General features: G+C 43.6%; 1 pseudogene across 1 annotated transcript in view; it reads right to left on the bottom strand.

The window, feature by feature from the left end:
• Positions 1-3,367: 3,367 nt before the first annotated feature.
• LOC110350276 (formylglycine-generating enzyme pseudogene) overlaps positions 3,368-22,094 on the bottom strand; it is a 29,575-nt pseudogene continuing 10,848 nt past the window's right edge. Inside the window, exon 2 of the transcript XR_015453067.1 lies at positions 3,368-16,245. The product of XR_015453067.1 is annotated as a formylglycine-generating enzyme pseudogene (transcript). The remainder of the gene's footprint in view (positions 16,246-22,094) is intronic.

Genomic DNA, 22,094 nt, shown 5'->3' on the forward strand with positions numbered 1-22,094 from the left:
TAGGAAAGCAGCTTAACCTCTGGTCTCAAGTTTTCCTTGCCGAAAAGAGGGTTTGATACTAATAGCCCCTTGCATGAGGTGGCTGGTAGGCTCCCTAGATCCCTGAAACACTCAGAACAGGGCCTGGCAAATAGTAAATGCTCAATCAACATCACCTCTTGTCACTGATGATGGCACTTCAGGCATAAGGTGGGATTCTTGGGTGGATGTTTCCTTCCCCAAGTCCAAGCCACCTGCCCCCTCACCAGATGGCCTCTCGCACACAGGCAGGAGGACCATCTGCTCTGCTCAGTGATAGGGGCACAGCTCCACACTGAATGAGAAAGCCACCGCCTTTTGGCAAGGCGGCGGGAGTGCCAGAAGAAATGTGTTTCCACTAGGATCATCACTGCCGAAAGAAGGGAAGGGCGGCTGTATGACCTCCTTAGCCAGGCAAAATTTAAAAAAAGGAGGAAGTCACTCACCAAAGCTCCTCATGCCACTGCTAGCTGGCATTTCCATCCCCCCCACAGAGAGCAGGGCTCTGGAACCCTTTACTACTTGTTGGGCTCACTCTGCCCCGCTTAATAGCTAAGGACCCAATTTTGCAGTGAGGGAGGGGAAGCAAAGGGAAGAAGAAATTTTTTTAAAAAGCTTTATCAGTCAGGCATGTTGGCGCTCACCTATAATGCCAGATTTCAGGAGGCTGAGGCAGGAGGATTGCCATGAGTTTGAAACCAGCCTGAACTACCAAAAAAAAAAAGGCTTTCTTAGTGGAAGTCTTGTATATTCTTGATATGTTAGTGTGGTATGGCTGCCATAACAAAGTGCCACAGACTAGGAGGCTCAAGGAACAGAAGTTTATTTCCTCACAGTTCTGGAGGCTGGAAGCCCAAGATCAAGGTGTCACCAGAGTTGGCTTCTTCTGAGGTCCCTCTCCTTACCTTGTAGACGGCTGTCTTCTCCTCTGGTCTTTACATGGCTTATATTTCTCTCTGTGTATCTGTGTCCTTTAAGAATAATTCCTCTCCTTTTTTCTTTTTCTTTCATCTTTTTTTGGGAAGAGGATTGTTTGTTTGTTTATTTGTTTTTTGTTTTGTTTTATTTTGGGGGGTACCGGGGATTGAACTTGGGTCCTTGTGCTTGCGAGGCAGGCAGCAGAACCACTGAGCTAAATCCCTGGCCCCATGTTTATTTGTTTTTTGAGACAGGGTCTCACTATATAGTTCAGTCTGGTCTTGAACTCACAGTGATCCTCCTGCCTCAGCCTCCCAAGTGCTGGGATTATAGCTGTGTGTTACCATACTCAGCTGAGATGAGGCCTCTTCTTACAGGAACACCAGTCATGTTGGATCAGGATCTATCCCAATGGCCTCACATGAACATAATTACCTCTGTAAAGACCCTGTCTCTAAACGGAGTCACATTCTGACTTGCTGGGCAGGACTTAAAATTTTGGAGGGATACAATTCATCCCATATATTTGATTAGACTAGTTCCTAAATACTTTAAGGGCTCAATGAAAAGGTTCTGGATTTGATTCCCAGAACTAGGGTGGGGTGGCTCTTGGCCAACAATTTAGTCAAGTCTCTTCTAGAAAGTTCAAGAGGTACAGAGCTAGGGGTGATGATACATGCCTGTGATCCCAACACTTGGGAGACTGAGACAGGAGGATTGCTGCAAGTTCCAGGCCAGCACGGGCTACATAGTGAGTTCAAGGCCAGCCTGAACTACATAGTGACACTGTCTCAAAAAAAAAAAAAGTACAGGGCCAGGGATTTAGCTCAGTGGTTATGCTGCCTGTCTTGAAAGTGCAAGGACCCAAGTTCGATCCCTGGTACCAAAATAAAAAGTACATAGCTCCTTTCTTATTCTTAATAGCATGTACTACTTGGAGAAATCATGCTTACCTTCAGGAGAGGAATGTGAAGTGTGTATATATGTATGTGTCCAGCAGTTCCAAAACTCACCCACTGACATTGTTAGGAGGTTGACTATTCACGCTGCAGCTGATGGGAAAACCTAAATGTCAACTCAGCTTAGAGAGATAATGCCAGCATATCCAGCCCCTTTCCTTGGGCCCAGAATGAGACAAAGGGAACAGATCACCTGCCACGGAGGTTGAGAGAGAGTCATGTGAAACATGACTGTGTCCAACCCGGAGCTTGGAGCCAGAGCCCAGGGCCAGCCTAGCTCAGTCGAAGCTGCTACCAAACTGTAGACTCACAAGGATGAAAATAAAAGATTAGGGTTTTAAGTACTGAGTTTCAGGATAATCTGTCAGACCACATAACTGTGGTGGTAAGCAACAGATACATCACTTCGTGTCAGAGGAAGCAAACTCTAGGAAAGGGGGTGAAGGATAGAGGTTGCTATTTTTTGAGTTACAGAGCAATGATTTTCATTATTTTATCTGGTAAGCTCTACATATTCACTCATTTATTGATTGATTGATTTCAAAGGGATCTAATGAGCTATGCTTCAGATTCTGGGATAAAACAGATGGAAATCGTCGTTCTATGGAGCCCATACTCCAGTACGTGAAAAGCATTAACAACAGTCTTCCGTGAGCAGGGAAAATGCTTCCAATGTGTCTTGACCACTGTAGCAGCCTCACTTGCCTCGGTTTGGCTCTTACAACACAGGCCTTCAGCCATCTATGCGATGACCTTAACTTGCTCCTGTCCCTCCTTCCCTTTGGAAAGGACTGACTTGCCCTGAGTGCCTACTTGACAAACACTAAAACCACACTGTTCTTAATCCTTGCAAAACTTTGAAGGTGGTAACAATATTCTTATTATAAACATGCAGAAACCAAGGTGAGAGGGTGAAGTAATTTGTCCGTGGTCTTGTAGACAGGAAAGACGTGGGGTTTGTGCATAGAAACAAACCCTCTTTCTGTGGGCCACAGGAACTCTGGCCAGCTTGGTGTTGCCCTTGAAGGTTCTAGGTTAACAGAAAATATTCTCTGGTGTCAGCTTAACTTCATGTTGCAATCAAAACAGCAGTTTCTAGGACATCTTTTCCTACTAAATAAATCAGTCCCCCCCAAAAAAAAAATCATATTCCATGAACATTTATGGCTTAAACCAAATAGAAATTCTCCAAATGGCTACACATTTCAAAGCAGACAATCCTGTTTAGCTTTTCAGATTCTGTATCTAATATCCACTCCCAAACCCCATTTCCCCCAACTGAAAGTTGCCTTACAGCACAAAATAACTGATTACTTCAGGATAACAAAATCTTAGAGGGCCAGGGATTTAGTTCAAGGGTGCTGCCGCCTGCCTGGCAAGTGCAAGGGTCCCGAGTTCGATCCCCAGTACCAAAAAAACAAAAACAAAAACAAAAATGTGGAAAACATTCCTAGAAGTCAATATAAATACTCAAAAGTTAAAGACTTTGGCTTTATTGGCAAATTTGGAACAATCTGAGCATCAATAATAATGATGATGATAAAGATTTATAACACTGAAGAAAATAACAAAAAATCTACACTTAGGAGTTAAACTTTTTTTTGTTTTGAGAAAGTGTCTCCCTGTGTAGTTCAGGGTGGTCCTGAATTCACTATGTAGCCCTGGCAGGCCTTAAACTCACAGCAATCCTGCCTGAGCCTCCAGAGTGTTAGAATTACAGGCATGCACCACCACGCCCAGAGGAGTTATACTTTTTTTAGAGGTAAGAGCATAATTTTTTAAACAAATAAATCCCTGTTAATAAATGTAGAAGGGATGATATAATCAGAAAAATAAGGGCTAGGCACGGTGGTACATTCCTGTAATCCTAGCACTGGGGAGGCTGAGGCAGTAAAATCACTGCAAGTTCAAGGCCAACCTGGGATACATAGTGAGTTCAAGCCTAAACTACATAGCAAAACCATGTCTCAAAAAAAAAACCGAGGGCTGGGGATTTAGCTCAGTGGTTCCGGTGCCTGCCTCGAAAGTGCAAGGTCCCAAGTTTGATCCCCGGTACCAAAAAAAAACAAAACCCCATTAAAAAATAAATAAATAGCACCGGGTGTGATGGTGTATGCCTATAATCTCAGCACTCAGGAGGCTGAGGCAGGAGGGGAGGATTGATGTGAGTTCGAGGCCGTCCTGAACTACATAGTTAGATGCTGTCTCAAAAATAAATAAATAAATAAATATCATCATTTTGAAACCACTGATACAATAAAAATGCTCTAAGCAAGGATCATTAATAGTTGCTAAACCTTTGGGTACAGCATTAATAAAGAATGGGATATTTCCCAGAGTTTAAAATACTACCCCCTTTTATCCCATATTAATTATAAAGGGTAAAAAAATCACAAGAGAAAAATTTTATGTGCCTCACCTGAACAAAGCAGTTAAACACAGCATCACTAAACCATGGGACAACTTGACATTGTAGACTTCCAATGTCTTGTAATGGGAAATACACAAAATCTTCCTGTGTAATACTCATGCCAAAGAAATGTTTATCCAGGGCTGGGGGACACAGCTCAGTATAAACCATTTGGCCTAGCATGAGGTTCTGGGTTCAATCCTCAGCACCAGAAAACAAACAAACATATAAACAGTTTAACCAGAATCTGATCACAAGACAACAAGCTGACTAGTCTGGATCGGGGCCATTCTACAAGACAACTGTCCTGGGCTCTTCAAAATGTTAATGTTATGGAAGATGAAATGGTGAGAAGGTTTTCTAAAAAGAAAACCAGGGCTGGGGATTTAGCTCAGTGGCACTGAGCCTGCCTTGCAGGCGCAAGGTCTTAAGTTTGATCCCCAGTACCAAAAAAAAAAAAGAAAACCAAAGAGACATGATAACCAAGTGCAAGAAGGCAAAAATTTCAATCCCTGATTGGATTTGAGAGCGGCAGAAGGAGTGGGGTTTTTTTCCAGAGGGAGTATTAAAAGACATTTTGGGACCAGACATGGTGGCGCATGCCTGTGATTCTAGCACGTAGGAGACTGAGGCAAGAGGATCGATCACTGTGAGTTCAAGGTCAGCCTAAACTACATAGCGAAATACTATCTCCAAAAGAAAAAAGACATTTTTGGGGCAGTGTTTAATTAAAAATTAATGAATATTAAACTAATTTTAAATGTATATTTAGAATTAGTACATTACTATTGCACTGATATTAGGCTTTATGGATGTGATAATGACATTTTGTTTTTGATTTTTTTTTTGGAGATACCAGTTTATTTGACATAATGCATGATTCAAAGTATCTGATATTCCTTAGCCAACATTTCCTACTTCTCTATTACAAAATACTGGGTACCCTGAACATAGTTAATTCACGGGCCTCATTCTTTTTCTCCTATACCTAGATTAAACAGGTTTCCCTATTTAGTACACATTTCACATTCACAGAAGGCTTTAGGGAGAGAGGGTAACAGGGCTTACAATTGCCCCTCTGAGCCAAAGACACTTAATGTTAAAAGATAAGGCACAGTAGAGTCACCCCACAGACATTCCTGTATGTTCAGAGCACTGAACTTTAGTATACCATCACTGGCCCATGTGGGATTCATCATAACAATGTAAAAGACACCGATTTCCTTGAAAAAACAAAGCACAATATAAATATAAAGGACTCACCCCCCACACCCTTTTCTGAAAAAGAATACATAAGAGAACTTTTATTTTACATGATTAGTATCACCCGAGCTTCACACATGGAAAAAAAATAGCTGAAAAATAATCTGTGATAAATTCTCACTATGCAATCACAATAGAATCTGCTATCACTCATAGAATCTGTAAGTTAGAAACAGCCTCAAAGATGACGCTGTCCATCTCCTCATTTGACAAATAGGAAACTATCAAAAGCAGGTTGGTTTCCCATTCCTCTTTCAAAGGTTCCCAAAAGGAAAACATGTCAGTGATCTCTAAAGATGCACCACACAATAAAGCACACGCACTGACACAGGTCTGTGATTTGGTCTCACAAGACGGTTCCTTCGGCCATTAGGCAGACATGTAACCACCTCAGGGTTGGGCTTCCTTGCACAGGATTATTAAGTGTTCTGAGGGAAACCAAGTGCAGGTTAGAAACAACTTCTTGGATTTGGGAAGGCTCTTAACTGTCAGTCCCCGGTGGGCAGGCGATTGGCTGCACAGCAGAATCCCAGATTCAATGCAGAGCTATCGGGTGCGTTCTGGCTTCGAGCAGCACAGCGATACCTACAGCAATAGGACTTATGGCACATGTAAGATCCCGCTTTCCTCACCAGGTCTTTCCCAGAAGGGGGGCCTTTTAGGTTGAGTGTTTCTTCAACGGAATGATAAATAGTCCACCAGTCTAAAGTCCACTCCCACACATTACCCACGATGTTGTATGAGCCATAACCATTAGGAGGAAAGGCGTCAACAAGTGCTGTTCCTTGGAAGCCATCCTCTCCAGTGTTGGTCACAGGGAACTCACCCTGCCAGAGGTTGGCATAATGTTGGTCTTTTGGCTGCAGTTTGTTGCCCCAGGGGAAAAGTCTATTCTGCAGGCCTCCTCGGCAGCTGTGCTCCCACCCAGCCTCTGTGGGCAGTCGTTTCCCTGCCCATGTGCAGTAGGCAACGGTGTCATTCCAGGAGACCTAGAGCACTGGATGATCTGGCCCGTGCGGAACAGTAGAGTCGGCCCCTCTGGGTGTCTCCAATTGGCGCCTTTAACGGGTAACTGCCGAGGAGCAGCTGCAACTGCCTGTTGGGTATCAGTCTTCACTTGCTTACTCAACATGCCTTCAAAGACAAAGGAGTGGCCAAACTTCTCAGCCTCTGTCAAATAGCCAGTTGAGTTCACAAACTTCTCAAATTCAGCATTACTGATTTCATAGGCATCCGTGTAAAAAGCATCAACAGCAACTCTCCTTGCAGGTGCTTCTCCATCCTGCTTTATCTGAGGACCATCTGTGCCCATTATAAATACTCCGGCAGGGATGAGGACCATCTTGGTGGGCGTGAGCGGCCGCTCTCCGGACCCCGGGCCCAGGGGGTTTGCCTCGAGGAAGTATCTGTGCACGTCCGCCGAGCTGCCCTGGGCCCTGGGCCGGCTGCTGGCAGCCGCATGAGCCCCTGAGGGACGCCGCTCCCCCACTGGCCCGGCCTCTTCGTTCTCCGCCACCCAGCACATCAGCAGGAGCAGCGGCAGTGAGAGGACCGGACCGACGCGGGCGCGGCGTCCAGGGGCCGCCGGAGCGCGGGCGCAGCCATGTTGTCCCGCGACCCATATGATCCCTGTTTTTGATTTTTTTTTTTTTTTTTTTTTTATGATTTTTTGAGACAAGATCTCACTATGTGATTCAGGCTGGACTTGAACTCACTATGTAGTCCAGGCTGGCCTCAAACTCACGGAAATCCTCTTGCCTCGGCCTCCCAAGTGCGAGGTTACAGACATGTGCCACCACACCCGGCGCTGACATTTTGTTAAGTAGGAAAAATGTACTGATTATTTAAAAAATGAACAATGAAGTATTTAGGGTAAGGTGTCAAGCTGTCTGCAATTTCAAAAGTTTTGAATGTGTGTGTGTGTGTGTGTAGGTATGGATGGATGGATACATACATTTGTACAAAAATAAATAGATGATAGATAGATAGATAGATAGATAGATAGACAGATGATAGACAGGCAGATATCTTAAAAGAATAAGAGAGAAAAAGCTGAATGTGGCAAACACTTGTGACCCCAGCACTCAGGAGGCACAGGCAGGAGGATTGTGAGTTCAGGGTCAGCCAGGACTACACAGCAAGATTCTGAATGAAAGGGGGTGGCGGGAGAGGGGTTGGGGTACAGCTCAGAGCATATTCGTAGCATGTGTGAGGACCTGGGTTCAGTCCCCAGCACCACAAAACAGGGGGAGAGAAAGATAAAGCAAATATACCAACCACTGAAGCTAGTGCAGCCTGCGTGGCTAGCGTTGCCTCCATCCCTTACCTTGCTGGGTATGAAAAGTGCTCAGAGCTGAGAGAGGTCATCTTCAGAGCCGCAGCCCACCCGAAGCCTGAGTCAGGCTGACAACTCACCACAAAGCCCTGGGGAGCTGACCGGATTGGGCTCTGACTCCCTTTCAGCCGGAGCATCAGGATGCCAGCGAGAAGCTGCCTTTGACAGACAGTGCTGCCAGGAGAGACTGAGAAGGCTGAGTCAGGGAGAGGCTGGGAAGGAGATGAGGGGGCAGAGAAGATGATGCCTGCAGCCTGGAAACACTCAGGGACCATCTGGGAAATGTGGCGGAGCAGAGAGTGAGACAGGGGAATGAGTAAGGGATATCTGAAAATCCTTTCATACAAAACAACAGGGGAGGCTTACTTAGTCTTACCTAACCGGGTGAGCAGTGTGGACTAGGTGGGCCGCATTCCCAACGCACCCTGTCCTCCAAGGGAGGGAGCACAGGTCTCCTTCCACACTCCCAAGCCCTCCTTCCATGCAAACCCCAGGCCTCTTTGCCTTCTTGCACCAGCACAAGAACAAAGAATTTCAGAGCTGGAAGATGTATGGGGACAGCACGGAGGGAAGGGGACCAACCTTTGGGAGCCTTCTGCAGGTGGTCCAGTGACCCACAGTGTGGTCTGGGCCAGGTTACAGAGGAGCTGGTGAGAAGCAAAAGGATTCTGGACATGTCTGAAGGTGGAAGTGAACAGCACTCACTGCTGCACACCTGGACACGTGTGGCCTCCACAGGCTGCCAGTATCCCTTATCTTTGTGGGTTTTACTCTTTGTCAGCTGGAGAGCTTGGTTTCTTAGAGCAACAAAGCGAGTTAGTGTGGTCAGATGAAGGCAAATCAGTCCCTACCCCAGGAAACACGGCTCATGCAGCTCACCCTCCCCAGGAAGGCTGCTCAGCAACCTCGAAGGACGTTGCTCAGTGTTCTACTTTTCTGGGAAGTTTTATTCCCCATGGTGTGCACATTCCTCCTACGAAGACAAGGGCAGTCCCATCTATAGTAATGACTTCTACCTGACACAAGTGTAGATGGTACTTTCAACTATGTTTTAGTCACTTTCTTCATTGCTGGGACAAAATACCCAACACCTGAGACTTAAGGGAAGAAAGGTTTATTTTGGCTCACAGTGTGTAGAGGTTTCAGTCCAACATCAGCTGGCTCCAAGGCAGGTGGCATGGCACAGGGGCATGGTGAAGAAGAAGCCATTTGTGTCATGGTGGGAGGGAGGCAGAGAGCTGCACAGAAGGAGCTGGAAGGGCAACTATAACCTTCGGGTCACTTCCATAGTGGCCAGACTCTTCTGACCAGGCCCTGCTCCCTAACAACAGGTCAGCTGCCATGCGCTTATAATCCAGGCACCTTCCAAAGGTCCAACCTCCAACCACATGAGGCTTTAGGAGGACATCTAGATATAATCCATAACAAACTGTTTCACATCATTAGTGGGGGGAGATCTTTTCTGAACCCTAGACTAGGAGTGCCTCCTACTCCATGTTCTCATAGCACCGTTCTTTTCCTATAATAATTTTCACCCTATTCTATTGCAAATACTTGTTTAATTACCTGTCTTTCTTGCGAGATTGAAAGTTTTACAAGGAAAAGGCAATGCTATACCCTGCTACTAACACAGTACCTGGTTCATACAAGGGATTCAGTACAGCCCTACAACAGAACGAATAAAAGATCACTAACTCTTTTTCTTTTTAAGTACTAGACTGAACCCAGGGCCTTCACACTGAACTAGGTCCCCAAGTCCTTTTTATTTTCTATTTTTGAGACAGGGTCTCAAATTGCCCAGGATAGGCTTGAACTTGCAATCCTCCTGCCTCAGCTCCCAGAGTGCTGGGATTATAGGTGTGCACCACTGCACCTAGCTAACTCTTTTAACCTTCAGAGCAATTCTTCCAAGGTAGGTGATATATTCTCTATTAATGAGGTGCGAAGCTGTCAGAAGACTGTGGTCACAAAGCTAGTTAGCTGAGGACCTAAGTGGGACTTGCACTCAGGTTAACCTCTTTCCGCTGTGCTCTACCAACCTAGAAGAAACATCCACCATTTAATTAGTCAACAGACACTGATTATTCTCATGTGGAAGGACATGCGAAAAAGCAAAATTTGCATCTGGATGCTGGAAACCAAATGCAGGGAAATGGACATGCAAACCCATATAATTGCATTTATATGTGATAAGAGCCATGGAAACTCTTTGGAGAAATGTCTAACTCTGCTTGGGTGAAAACAGACTTTAATAGGTTCCATTTGATCTGGGTTTGTTTGGATTTTTTTAATGCTGCTTGGAACAGGAGGAGGCTATTAAAGGAGGCTAATGGTGGCTGGCACCTCCAATGCTGGGTCACATGTTTCTTATTGTTGCTGAGGACTCTACCACCAACCTCACCCAAGCCTCAGCATCTGGCATCAGGAAATGGCAGAACCAGTTCCCGGAGCTCAGGCAGCCAAGAGCATGTTGTTCAGTGGCTAATATGCAAGGCCCTGGGTTCAATCCCCAGCATCACAAGATAAAAAAATGCAAACAAAAACCCCCACAAAAAACAGAAACAGAAAACAAAAACAGCTGGGCATGGTGGCGCACACCTGTGATCCTAGCACTCAGGAGGCTGAGGCAGGAGGAGTGCCATGTGTTCAAGGCCAGCCTAGAATACATAGTGAGTTCAAGGCCAGCCTAAACTTTACAATGAGACCCTGTCTCAAAAAAACAAAACAAAACAGAAACAGAAAAAAGTAGCTAAGACAACACAGGATCCATCGCGTAAAGCCAGGTTGTATTATAAACATCCCTGGCTCTTCTTGCCCACCTGGGGTGCCTCACAGACTAAAATGCCACCTCCACGAAGCATGTTTGTTAGGCAATTCTCAACCTTCACTACCATGCACGGTGGCTTCAACACCTCATTTTGATCAATGTATAAATGCTACTTTTGTGACAAGTGAAGCAACACTGTAGTAAAGTGAAGTATAATTGCTCTGAGTAAGAGGGGGCTAAAGCCAGAGGAAGCTACTGATTTACAGGAACCTGAGAGTCATTGCCTCCTACAATGATAACAACCCAGCTGGGGCATCCACAGTCCTCTCATAGACACTGACAGTGAAGGGGGGTCAGGCCAAGGAAAGAATCCTGGGACCATTATTATACCACTGGGAAAAATAACCATAAGAAGTTAAGTGTTAGGAAACTGATAGGGGAGTATGGTGATGTTTACCTTCTAGAAAAAGAATGGGTAGCAAGATGTTAGGGGAACAGAAGACAGAGACATGGAGATTGTTTAGAAGGTTAATGAAAAAATATTAGTGAGAGATGGTGAAGCATCAACCTGGGAATGGAAATGAAGAGGAGGAGATGGATTCAGAAACTATTTAGGAGACAGAGTCATCAAGATCTGCATGACTAATCGCATGTAGGGAGTGAGAAAGTAGGCAGAGGACAGGATGACTCCTGAGCTTCTGGCTGGGAAATGGGTTGGATGGTGTCTGGGGTGTGTGTGTGTGTGTGTGTGTGTGTGTGTGTGTGTGTGTGTGTGTGTGCGTGTAGCAGAAACAATAGTTTAGCTTTATAACTATTGATGCGATTGCGAACCATAGGTGCAGGAATCCAGTAGGGAAGTAAGATTTGTGGTTTGGAAATAGGAAGAAAATTTTCAGGCTGGAGCTAATAATGTGGGAATCATCAGAGTGTAAGTAGGAAGTGCGAATGGGTGAGGTAGCCAAGGAGACCATGTCGGCAGAGGAGACTGACGGCCCAAACTTGGGGAACATCTGGTAATCTTGGGGGCTTAGCACAGCCAGAACTGCATCTGGTTGGATACAACAGAAACCTGCCTACAGCAAGTTAATCAAGTTCTCATCCAGAGGGAGGCAGTCCTGCGCCAATGCTCGAGGAAGCCCTCAAACCTCATGCTACTTCTGGCTCCTTTTGCACCCCCCCCCCTTTTTAAATCAGAAAAACAGTCATTTTCTGAGAAGCCCCATCCTTTATACCACAGTAGGAACTGGGGAGGATTGGGTGTATGGACATCTCACTAAATAGGTATAGGGAAAATGAGGTATTCCTCTTTAACTTTTTTGAAATGATATGAAACAAACAAAATTTGCGAAAGTGATACAAAGAATTTCTCAACTTTCCTCACTCAAACTTTCCAAATGTTACCATCTACCAATTTACTTTATCATTTTCTCTAGCTCTTTCTCATGCACATATGATGTCCATTTACTTCAAAAAAGTTCAGCATGTACTTCCTGAAAATAAGGACTTCCTCTTACATAACCACAGTACAATGACCAAATTCAGAATATTAACATTGATTCAGTGCTGTTATTTCATCTAAGCTTTATCCCACTAATGTCCTTTATAACAAAGAAAATAATTTCTTTTTTTAGTTCAGGAGTCAATCCAGAATCACACATTGCATTTTGGTGTCATGTTGCTTTAGTCTACTTTATTCTGACCCAGATCTTCAATCTGTCTTTTATGTTATTTATGTTATTGATATTTCACTCTGTTTTGTTGTGAGACAAGGTCTTCTTGGATATAGCTCAGACTGGCCTCCAATTTGTGATCCTCCTGCCTCAGCCTCTTGAGATTACACTGCCACATCTGGCTTCTGTTATTGATATTTTTGAAGACCAAAGGCCAGTTGCTTTCAGATGATCTTTTACTTGGATTGGTCTGACCTTTCCTCGTGATTCATTCCTCGGGATTCAGACTGTGTACTTCTGGCTGGGATAGCACAGAAGTGACGTTATGTCCTTCTCAGTACATCCTATCAGCAGGTACAAAACTCTGACTTGTCCCTTTCCTAGTGCTATTCACTTTGACCACTTGGTTAAGTGGTGAGATGTCACTGGTCGGATTTCCCTACTATAAAGTTCCTGTTATACCCTTTGAAATAATGTGAATCTGCAGGGCAGCATCATGTCCCTCACTAACCTGACACCCACTAGTTTTAGGGTACACTGATTAGTCTTGCCTGAAGCAATATGGTGATTGCAAAATGGTGATTTTCTACATCTTTCATTCCTGCTATATTTATTAGTTTGCCTTCTACTAAAACTTGCCTTCCTCCTCCATTTGTTCTTGTTTACTTTTGAGATGGGGGTCTCCCTATGTTCCCCAAGCCTTGAACTACAGGATTCAAGTGATTCTCCTGCCTCAGCCTCCTGAATGGCTTTGAGTATAGGTGTGTACCAGTGTGCCTAGCTTTCTCCATGTATTTCAGTGTAGAATCACAGATTCCTGTTGTAGTCAATGAATTATAATCCCTTACCATCATTATTTAGATGTTGAACTTGTCTCAGATAGGCCATCAGGAATGCCCTGAAGCTGGCTTCTGTGTCCTATTAACATGTTCCTCTCATTCTTTGAGCACTTTTCTTACTTGAGAATACTTGTAACAGGCCACATTGCTACCTTAACAGGTTCTGTTAGTAAGGAACATGAGGAGAAATGAAGATTGTGTGGGTAACCAGCAGTGTCTACCACATCTAGCTCCACCAGCCAAGAGGTGGTAGCTTGAAGCTGGGCTGCAGCCTTGATTTGTTCTAACAAAACAACTCTGTGCCCACTTTTTCAAAAGGCCTGGATCCCTTCAGCTCCATCCATTGCTTCCTAGCTATAATCCTGGATCACTGTCCAAAGTGAGCGCCCCGAGGGCCAGGACCCCGTGCTGCACGGCTCCAGGGACTCTTCATGTTGCAGACAGTGACCAGTGCGTGCACTGGCATGGGGGTGGGGGGGTGGGGGGAGCACACTTCTTCCTGAAGGACCAGATGGTATAGTGTCGGCTTTGTGGGCCACACAGTCTTGGTTGCAACGAATGGCTCCAGCTGTGAGCCAATAAAACTTCTCTTACCAACACAGACATTGAGTTTCACATCATTTTCCTGGCTCTTACCTGACTGACACACACTAAGCAGTACCCTCTGGGTCACAAGGAGAGAGCTGCCCTGGTTGCCCATAGAGTACAGACACAGAGGTCAAGATCACACACTGAATGGCAGAACCAGCATTCCAACCCCAGCAGGCCAGACTTGTTCCCAGAATGTTACGCTGCCTTTCTGCATGACCACATGGATAACCTCCTTCATGGAGCGCTGAAATACACTGCCTCGTGCATGAGTTAGGCACCAGGGTAGAAAGAAGCACATACCCCACCTGAGTCATCTGAGAGCATCTGACAAGAGACTATTTATAAAGGTGCAGGGCAGTGTTTCTCAACCTTGTTTTATTATCATTCACTCAGAGGAGCAAAAAAATTTTTTTAAATTTTTTTCAGACAGGGTCTTGCTTATAGTTTAGGTTGGCCTTGAACTTTCAGTGATTCCCCTGCCTCAGCCCCCCAAGTGCTGGGATTACAGGCATGCCACTGATATAGGGCACCAAGTGATCCAAATATGGTATCCAAATAAGCAAAAATAATCCAAACAACAGAAATATTATAACTTCCAACCTACTAGATATCCAAAACACAAGTTCATGTTCTCTGAAATTGAAGAGTGAATTTTAGAAACGAAGTTAAGAGTAAGAAAAATTTATTGAGAGAAAGGTAGCTTCTGTCTAAGAGAGATAGAAGGGAGACCGGAAAGTGGGTTGTCCACCCACCCTGCTTTTCAAAGGTGTTATATAGGGCAAAGCCTGGAGGTGAGGCGGGTACAGGGTGGGATGAAATTATAAGACCCAATGGAAAATCACAAGGTGGGCGTGAGGTGGGACAAAACCATGATTAACAATAAGATTGCAAGTACAGTTACCCAGGTAATATTGATTAAATGGGGATCAAGTGGGAAAACAAGTCACGGAAGAGGAATTTCTGGAAAGGATATGGGCTAGAGAGATTGATGTCTATTTAGAATATCAATCACTGGGCTGAGGATTTAGCTCAGTGGCACTGCACCTACCTTGCAAGTGAAAGGTCCTGAGTTCAATCCCTGGTACCACAAAAAAAAAAAAAAGAATAGAATATCAACCACTGCTATTCATCTATAGTACCTGTTTTCTTTTTATAATGGTAATCAGCAAATGTGCCTCAATTGTTTCTCTATGCTGAGGGCCCAGCTTTGTCTAACTGCCTTATAAAAATTTCGAACTAATTTAGCTATCTGCAATACCACCATGCCCAAATGAAAAATTTAATTTACATGAAATTTTCCCTACAAATAATATTTTGTTGCCTGGGTGTGGTGGTGTGTGCCTCTGATCCCAGCACTCTGGAGGCTGAAGCAGGCGCATGGCAAGTTTGAGGCCTGCTTGGACTTTATAGCAAGACAACATATCAACAAACCTAAAAAAGAAAAGGGCTGGGGATTTAGCTCAGTGGTTCCAGCGCCTGCCTTGCAAGTGCAAGGTCCTGAGTTCGATCCCCAGTAAAAAAAAAAAAAAGAAAGAAAAAGAAAAAGATTTTGTTGAGCAGGATTGAGTTTTGGAAGCCCAGAAACCACTTAATGCCCAACACTGATTTTCATCCCCTTGATGACATGGCCCCGAGAAGAGGCAATATGAGGAAACTGGCCACACATGGTGGTCTGGCCTGGAAACTGAGGCACTATCTCAAGGCCCAGAGTTGAGAGGGGGACTTCCAGAAGCAGAGACAGCAGAGTGAAGAGGATCCAGGACAGGCACTGCAACCTGCTGTCAGACTGACATGGCCAGAACTGTGAGCCCCTGCTCCCTGGCCCAACCCACCCTCCTTCCCCTCTTGGTATAGGTCCTCCTTCTCACTGGACTCAGTGAGTGCTTCTTCGACAGGGAACAGGGGCTGAAAGCAGGCAGCAGGAAGACCTTTCCAGCTTTGGACTATTGTACAATATGCATGTAACATCTAATTTTAAAATAAAATGTAATTTTAAAAATTGACCTAAAATGCAAATATGGTCATTCTTTCCCATGCTTCAGTAGCCCATCTGCCACCAAGTTAAAATCCAGACTTACTCACATGTTGCACAAGGCCCCAGGCATACTTCTTCAGCCTCATCTGCACCACTCTCCACCCCAACCAACCCTGTGTCTGGCCGTGTGAAGCACTGAGAGGTGAACCTTCCCCTGACAAAATTTCTTCCCTCACTGCCAGTGTGGTCCTAATGCCAGCCCGTACCACACATCTGGTTTTATACTTGCAGTTTCCATGTCCTAGAACACAAAGCTTCTTTCTTGCTTCTTGTTTTCTTCCTGGTACGTTCTTCATTCTTCAAGATCCAATTACAGTGGAGCTGGGCATGGTGGTGCATGTCTATAATCCCAGCACTCAGGAGGTTGAGGCAGGAGGAATTCAAAGCCAGCCTGTTCTACATAGTGAGTTCAAGGTCAGTCTGAACTACATAGCAAGGCCCTGTTTCAAAACAAGCAAACAAACAAACAATCCAGTTAAAGTAACTTCTCCCAATGCCTGTGAGAAAAGATGATGATTTCTTGTCACCCTGCAGAGTGGAGTAATTAAGAGTACTAGGGCCAGGGCCGGGACTTTAGCTCAGTGGCACTGTGCCTGCCTTGCAAGCACAAGGTCCTGAGTTCGATCCCCGATACCAAAAAACAAAACAAAACAAAAAAAAAGGAGTAAGTACTAGGGCCAGGCCAGGGATTTAGCTCAGTGGTTTCGCCGCCTGCTACGCAAGCACAAAGACCCGAGTTTGATCCCCAGTACCAAAAAAAAGTACTAGGGCCAGGATTTAATTCAGTGGTTCCACCGCCTGCCTTGAAAGTTCGAGGTCCCAAGTTTGATGCCCGGTACCAAAAAAATAAAAGAGTACTGTACTCTGATGTCACACTACATGGGTTTAGATTTTGGGTTTGATACCTATCAGTCGGTAACCATGTTACTTTACCTCTGGGCTTTGGTTTCATTTTTCTTTTGTTCTCTCTCTCCCTCACTCTCTTTTTTTTGAAACAGGGTCTCCCTTATGTACTTCAGACTGGCCTTGAACCCACTATGTAGCCCAGTTTGGCCTCGAACTCACAGTTATCCTCCTGCCTCAGCCTCCTGAGTGCTGGGATTATAGGTGACTTGCTATTTATTTTTATATATAACAACAGATAAAAATTCTGGCCCTATTGGAGCTTAAATTAGATTCCAGGTCAGAGGCTTGCAAGGTAAATAAAGTCTCTGGGCCAAATTAAGTCACTTTTTAAAAATTTTTTATTTTTTGGTACCAGGGATCAAACTCGGGACCTTGCACTTGCAAGGCAGGTGGTGGAACCACTGAGCTAAATCTCCGGTCAGTAGTCACTTATTTTTTTAAATAAAGCTTTATTGGAACATAGCCACACCCACCTATATATTGTCTGTGGCCACTTTTTAAAATATTTTTATTAATATCTATTAATTTTATAGAATATTGAGTTTTAATATGGTATTTTATACATGCATATATTGACCATATCCATTCCATTACTCTGCTTACACTCCCCTCCTCCACCTTTGTTCTCCTTCTCTTATCTTTTGCTCCCTTCTATTTTCATGCCATCTTTTTTAGATTTATCTATAGCCACTTACATTCAACAACATTTAGATTGAGAGGTTGGAACAAACATGGCCTGTAGAGTTGAAAATATTTACTATCTAGCTCTTTAAGAAAAGGTTTTGTGGGACAAGGTGGCCCATGCCTGTAATCCCAGCTCTGGGGAGGCTGAGTCAGGAGGACTGCAACAAGTTCAAGGCCAGGCTAAGATACATATAATGAGTTCAAGGTCAGCCTGAACTACATATAGTGACCCTGTCTCAAAAAAAAGCAAAACAAAAACAAGAAAGAGAGACAGACAGAGACAGAGAGTGATAGGGAGAAGGAAGAAGGAAAGAAGGAAGGAAAGGAACAAAGAGAAAGAAAAGGAAAGCAAGAAAGCAAGAAAGAAAGAAAGAAAGAGAGAGAAAGAGAGAGAGAAAGAAAGAAAGAGAGAAAGAGAGAAAGAAAGAAAGAGAGAAAGAAAGAAAGAAAGAAAGAAAGAAAGAAAGAAAGAAAGAAAGAAAGAAAGAAAGAAAGAAAGAAAGAGCAAGGAAGGAAGGAAGGAAGGCAGGAAGGAAGGAAGGAAGAGGTTTTGCTTGATGTGGTGGTGCAGGCCTGTAATCTCAGCTAGTCAAGAAGCTAAAGCCGGAGCACAACAAGTTTCAATCAAGCCGGGGCAACTTACAGAGACCTTGTTTCAAAGGAAGGGCTGGCAAAAAAAATAAAAGAAGGGCTGGTAGCTTAGTGGTACAGCACTTGCCCAGCATGTGCAAGGTGAGACCTTGAGTTCAATCTTTGGTGTTGTCAGTTTCCTGTCCCCTGCTTTCATGAGATTAAGTGGATTCACACATGCAAAAATTATTACTTAGTGAGTAGTCAAAAGATGTCAGCTTTAATATTACTGCACACTTTTACAATAACCCTTACCACAGGGTATTAGTAAAGTTTTGTCTGAATAAACAGAGGAAAAACGGAAGCAGAAGTGGGAATCTGGAAGTTAAAGAAGGAAGAGTTTCAAGAAGATGGAAGTGGTCGGCCATGTTAAGTTGACAATCAAAGGCTGAAGAAAGACGGTCGGATTTGGCAATCAGTCTAATGGACCTAACCAAGAGGTGGCTATGCAAAGTGGTGAGGACAGGGCTGGACTGTGGTGGATTCAGAGGGAGCAGAAACAACAGGGCAATAGGAAAGTGGACATTACCCAGCTACGTGACAGACATCACTAAGATGAAAATGAACACATTTTGAGACAGGAAGGTAGGGTGTGACTAAAACTGGCAGGGACAGGAGGCATGACAAGATCCCAAAACACATGCGCAGAACAGTTCTCAGAGCCCTGCAGGTGGACTTCTCGCGAGAACTTGAGCGGGTTTGGGGTAGGATGACCTGGACGTGCAGCCAGTGCAAGAAATGAACAGAGGGAGTTGCCTTTCAGCGCTCGCTATCACGCCTCTTCATGACTGCCCACGCTACACTGCATGTTGTATCCCCACCCCCACCCCCGTATCAGGGATCAAACTGAGGACCTTGTTCTTGCCAGGCAGAGCTACCTCCCCGGGCCCTGCACTGTGTATTTTTATTTTTACTCTTTCCTTACTTTTTACTCTCCCCAAACTCCTCTGCAAAGCCCATTCTTTCCCTACCTTTGTTTTTTTCATACCTCTAATAAATGTGAAACCTTGCCATCGTTTATGATTGTTTCCTTCAATTCTTTAGGACAGAAGGACTTAGAAACCACCTCCAGGAGACTCCAGCACCCCAAAACCTGGTAACAACTTGGCCTCTTACCTGAATTATTAAAACCTGCTCCTCACAAATGTCAGGTTTATTGAAATATTGGGGCATCTGATGAATTTCCTATGTATCTTTGAGGGGGTAGTACTGGGGGTTGAACCTAGGGCCATTGCACTGAGCTACATTCCCAGTTTTGTTTTGTTTTTTATACTGGGAATCCATTTCACGGACTCACGCTTGCCAGGCAGACGCTGCACCACTGAGCTACATTCCCATCCCTATCTTTGAGATGTTTGGTGTTCGGTAAACCTTCAAAGTTCAGGGCCGGAGATTTGTACAGTTCAGCAGTGAATTCATCAGGCCCTGGGCTTTTCTTTGTTGGTAGTTTTTTAAAATTTTTTTTTTTTTTTTTTGGTGCCAGGGATCAAACTCTGGACCTGGAGCTTGCGAGGCAGGCACTGGAACCACTGAGCTAAATCCCCGGCCCTGTTGGTAGTTTTTAAATTACATCTTCAATTTCACTGGCTGATATTGGTTTATTTAGAATTTCTATATCTTCTTGAGTCAGTTTTGGTAATTCACATGTATCTAGGAATCTGTCCATTTCTTCTGCATTTTCCATCTCATTAGAATACAGGTTCTCGAAGTAGGTATTGATCTTCTGGATCTCTGCAGGATCTGTTGTTATTTCATCCTTTTCATTCCTAATTGCATGGATTTGGATCTTTTCTTTCCTTTTTTTATAATGTTGGCTAAGGGTTTGTCAATTTAATCTTTCAAAGAACCAACTCATCGATTCATTGATTCTATTGTTTTCTTAGTCTCCACTGCATTAATTTCTGCTTTGATTTTTTTCTTTCTTTCTTTCTTTTTTTGGAACTCAGGACCTTGCACTTGTGAGGTAGGCAGCGGCATCACTGAGCTAAATCCCCAGCCCTTTGTTCTGGTTTTTGTAATTTCCTCCCTTGTACAAGCTTTGGGCTTGACTTGCTCTTCTTTTTCTAGAAGCTTGAGGTTCAACATTAGGTTGTTTATTTGAGCCCATTCTGTTTTCCTGCTATAAATTTCCCTCAAAGTACTGCTTTCATTGCATCCCGTAGGTTCCGGTATGTTGTACTGTCATTATTGTTTAATTGAAGAAATTGTCTGATTTTTTTCTTTAATTTCATCTGTGACCCATTCGTTGTTCAGGAGGGTGTTATTTAATTTCCATGTGTTTATGGAGTTCTTGTGGTTTCTTTTGCCATTGATTTCCAATTTCACTGCATTATGGTCTGATAATATGCATGGGATTATTTCTATTCCTTTGCATTTACTTAAGCATGTTCTATGAGGTAGTATATGGTCTATTTTGGAGAAAGTCCCCTGTGCAGCTGAGAAGAATACGTATTCTGATGTTGTGGGTTGGAACAGTCCGTAGACATCTACTAAATCCATTTGTTCAAAAGTTTGGTTCAATTCTAATATTTCATTGTTGATTTTTTGTCTAGTTGATCTATTTGTGACAGTGGGGTATTGAGGTCCCCCATTACAACTGTACTAGTGCTTATATGACTTTTCATGTCCATTAATATTTGTTTTGTATAGTTGCATGTGGTGCTATTTCATGCATGTATATTTATGATTGGGGGTCTTTTGGGGGGGGGTACCGGGGATCGAACTCGGGTCCTTGCACTTGCGCAGCAGGCAGTGAAACCACTGAGCTAAATCCCCAGCCCAATTTATGATTGTTATATCTTCCTCTTGGGTTGTTCCCTTTACCAGGATGTAATGACCTTCTTTGTCTCTCTTAATTAGCCTTGGCTTGCAATCCACTTTGTCTGCAAATAAAATAGCTACCCTTGCTTTTTTCTGGGTTCCTGTTGCATAGAATATTGTTTTCCATTCCTTGGCTTTCTGCCTATGAATTTGTTTCTTGATTAAATGTGTTTCTTGTATGCAGCATATTGTTGGATATTGCTTCTTGATCCATTCTGCTAGTCTGTTTCTTTTGATTGTTAAATTAAGACCATTAACACTGATAGTTATAACTGATATGTATTGTTTTATCTCTGTCATGTTATTTTCCTGCTGTTGGGTTCCTTATGTCTTTTTCTGCTTAATTTCTTGCCTTGCCTAGTGGATTCATTCTGTTGGGGTTCATGGAGCTGTAATACTTATGGTCTCTTTCTAGAATCTCCTTCAGAATACTTTGGAGTGCTGGTTTGGTGGTCATGAATTTCTTCAGTGCTCTTTGTCATGGAACTATCTTATTTCTCCATCAATTTTGAAGGATAGTTTTGCAGGGTACATCAGTCTGGGTTGGAGCTTATTTTCCATTAGGGCTTGAAATACTTCACTTCAAGCTCTCCTTGACTTGAGCATTTGTGTTGAGAAGTCTGCTGTGATTCTGATGTGCTTTCCTTTATAGGCGATTTGTTTCTTTTCTCTAACAGCTTTTAATAGTCTATCCTTGTATTGAATTTCTGGAATCTTGACTATTATATGCCTTGGGGAAGTTTTTTTTTTTGATCATGACTAATTGGAGTCCTATATGCCTCACTTTATTTGTATGTGAAATTTTTTTTCCCTATTTCGGAAGTTTTCTGTCATTTCTTCTGAGAACAGGTTTGTTATGTCATTTGTGCTATCTCCTGCTTTTTCATCGACTTCAATCAATCTTATGTTATCCTTCTTTGCATCATCTAGCAGCTGCTGGATTGATTTTTAAGAAATCTCTCTGTGGGGGTTGCATCTTATTTAAGTGTCTTCCCCTTTCTATTTTTTTTTAATTTGATTCCTGAGTTGATGCTTATAAATTGCTGATGGTGAGTAGCTTTATTGCCAGTATTCAGAACCCTTAGGAAATGACTACTTCTCAGAAGTGTCTTCTAGGTATAGCTAGCTTTTGGGTTTTGAGTCTGTTGCTGGATTTGCCTCTTCAATTTATTGGGGATGAGAAATGTCTGCTTACTTGGCCCAGCTGCCAGTTCTTTGGCACTGGCCTATAAGTTTTTGTTTTGGTTTG

This window comes from Heterocephalus glaber, unplaced genomic scaffold (assembly GCF_053883595.1).
Source record: "Heterocephalus glaber isolate CG9 unplaced genomic scaffold, H.glaber_assembly_v1.0 deba00001457, whole genome shotgun sequence".
Lineage (NCBI taxonomy): Eukaryota > Metazoa > Chordata > Mammalia > Rodentia > Bathyergidae > Heterocephalus > Heterocephalus glaber.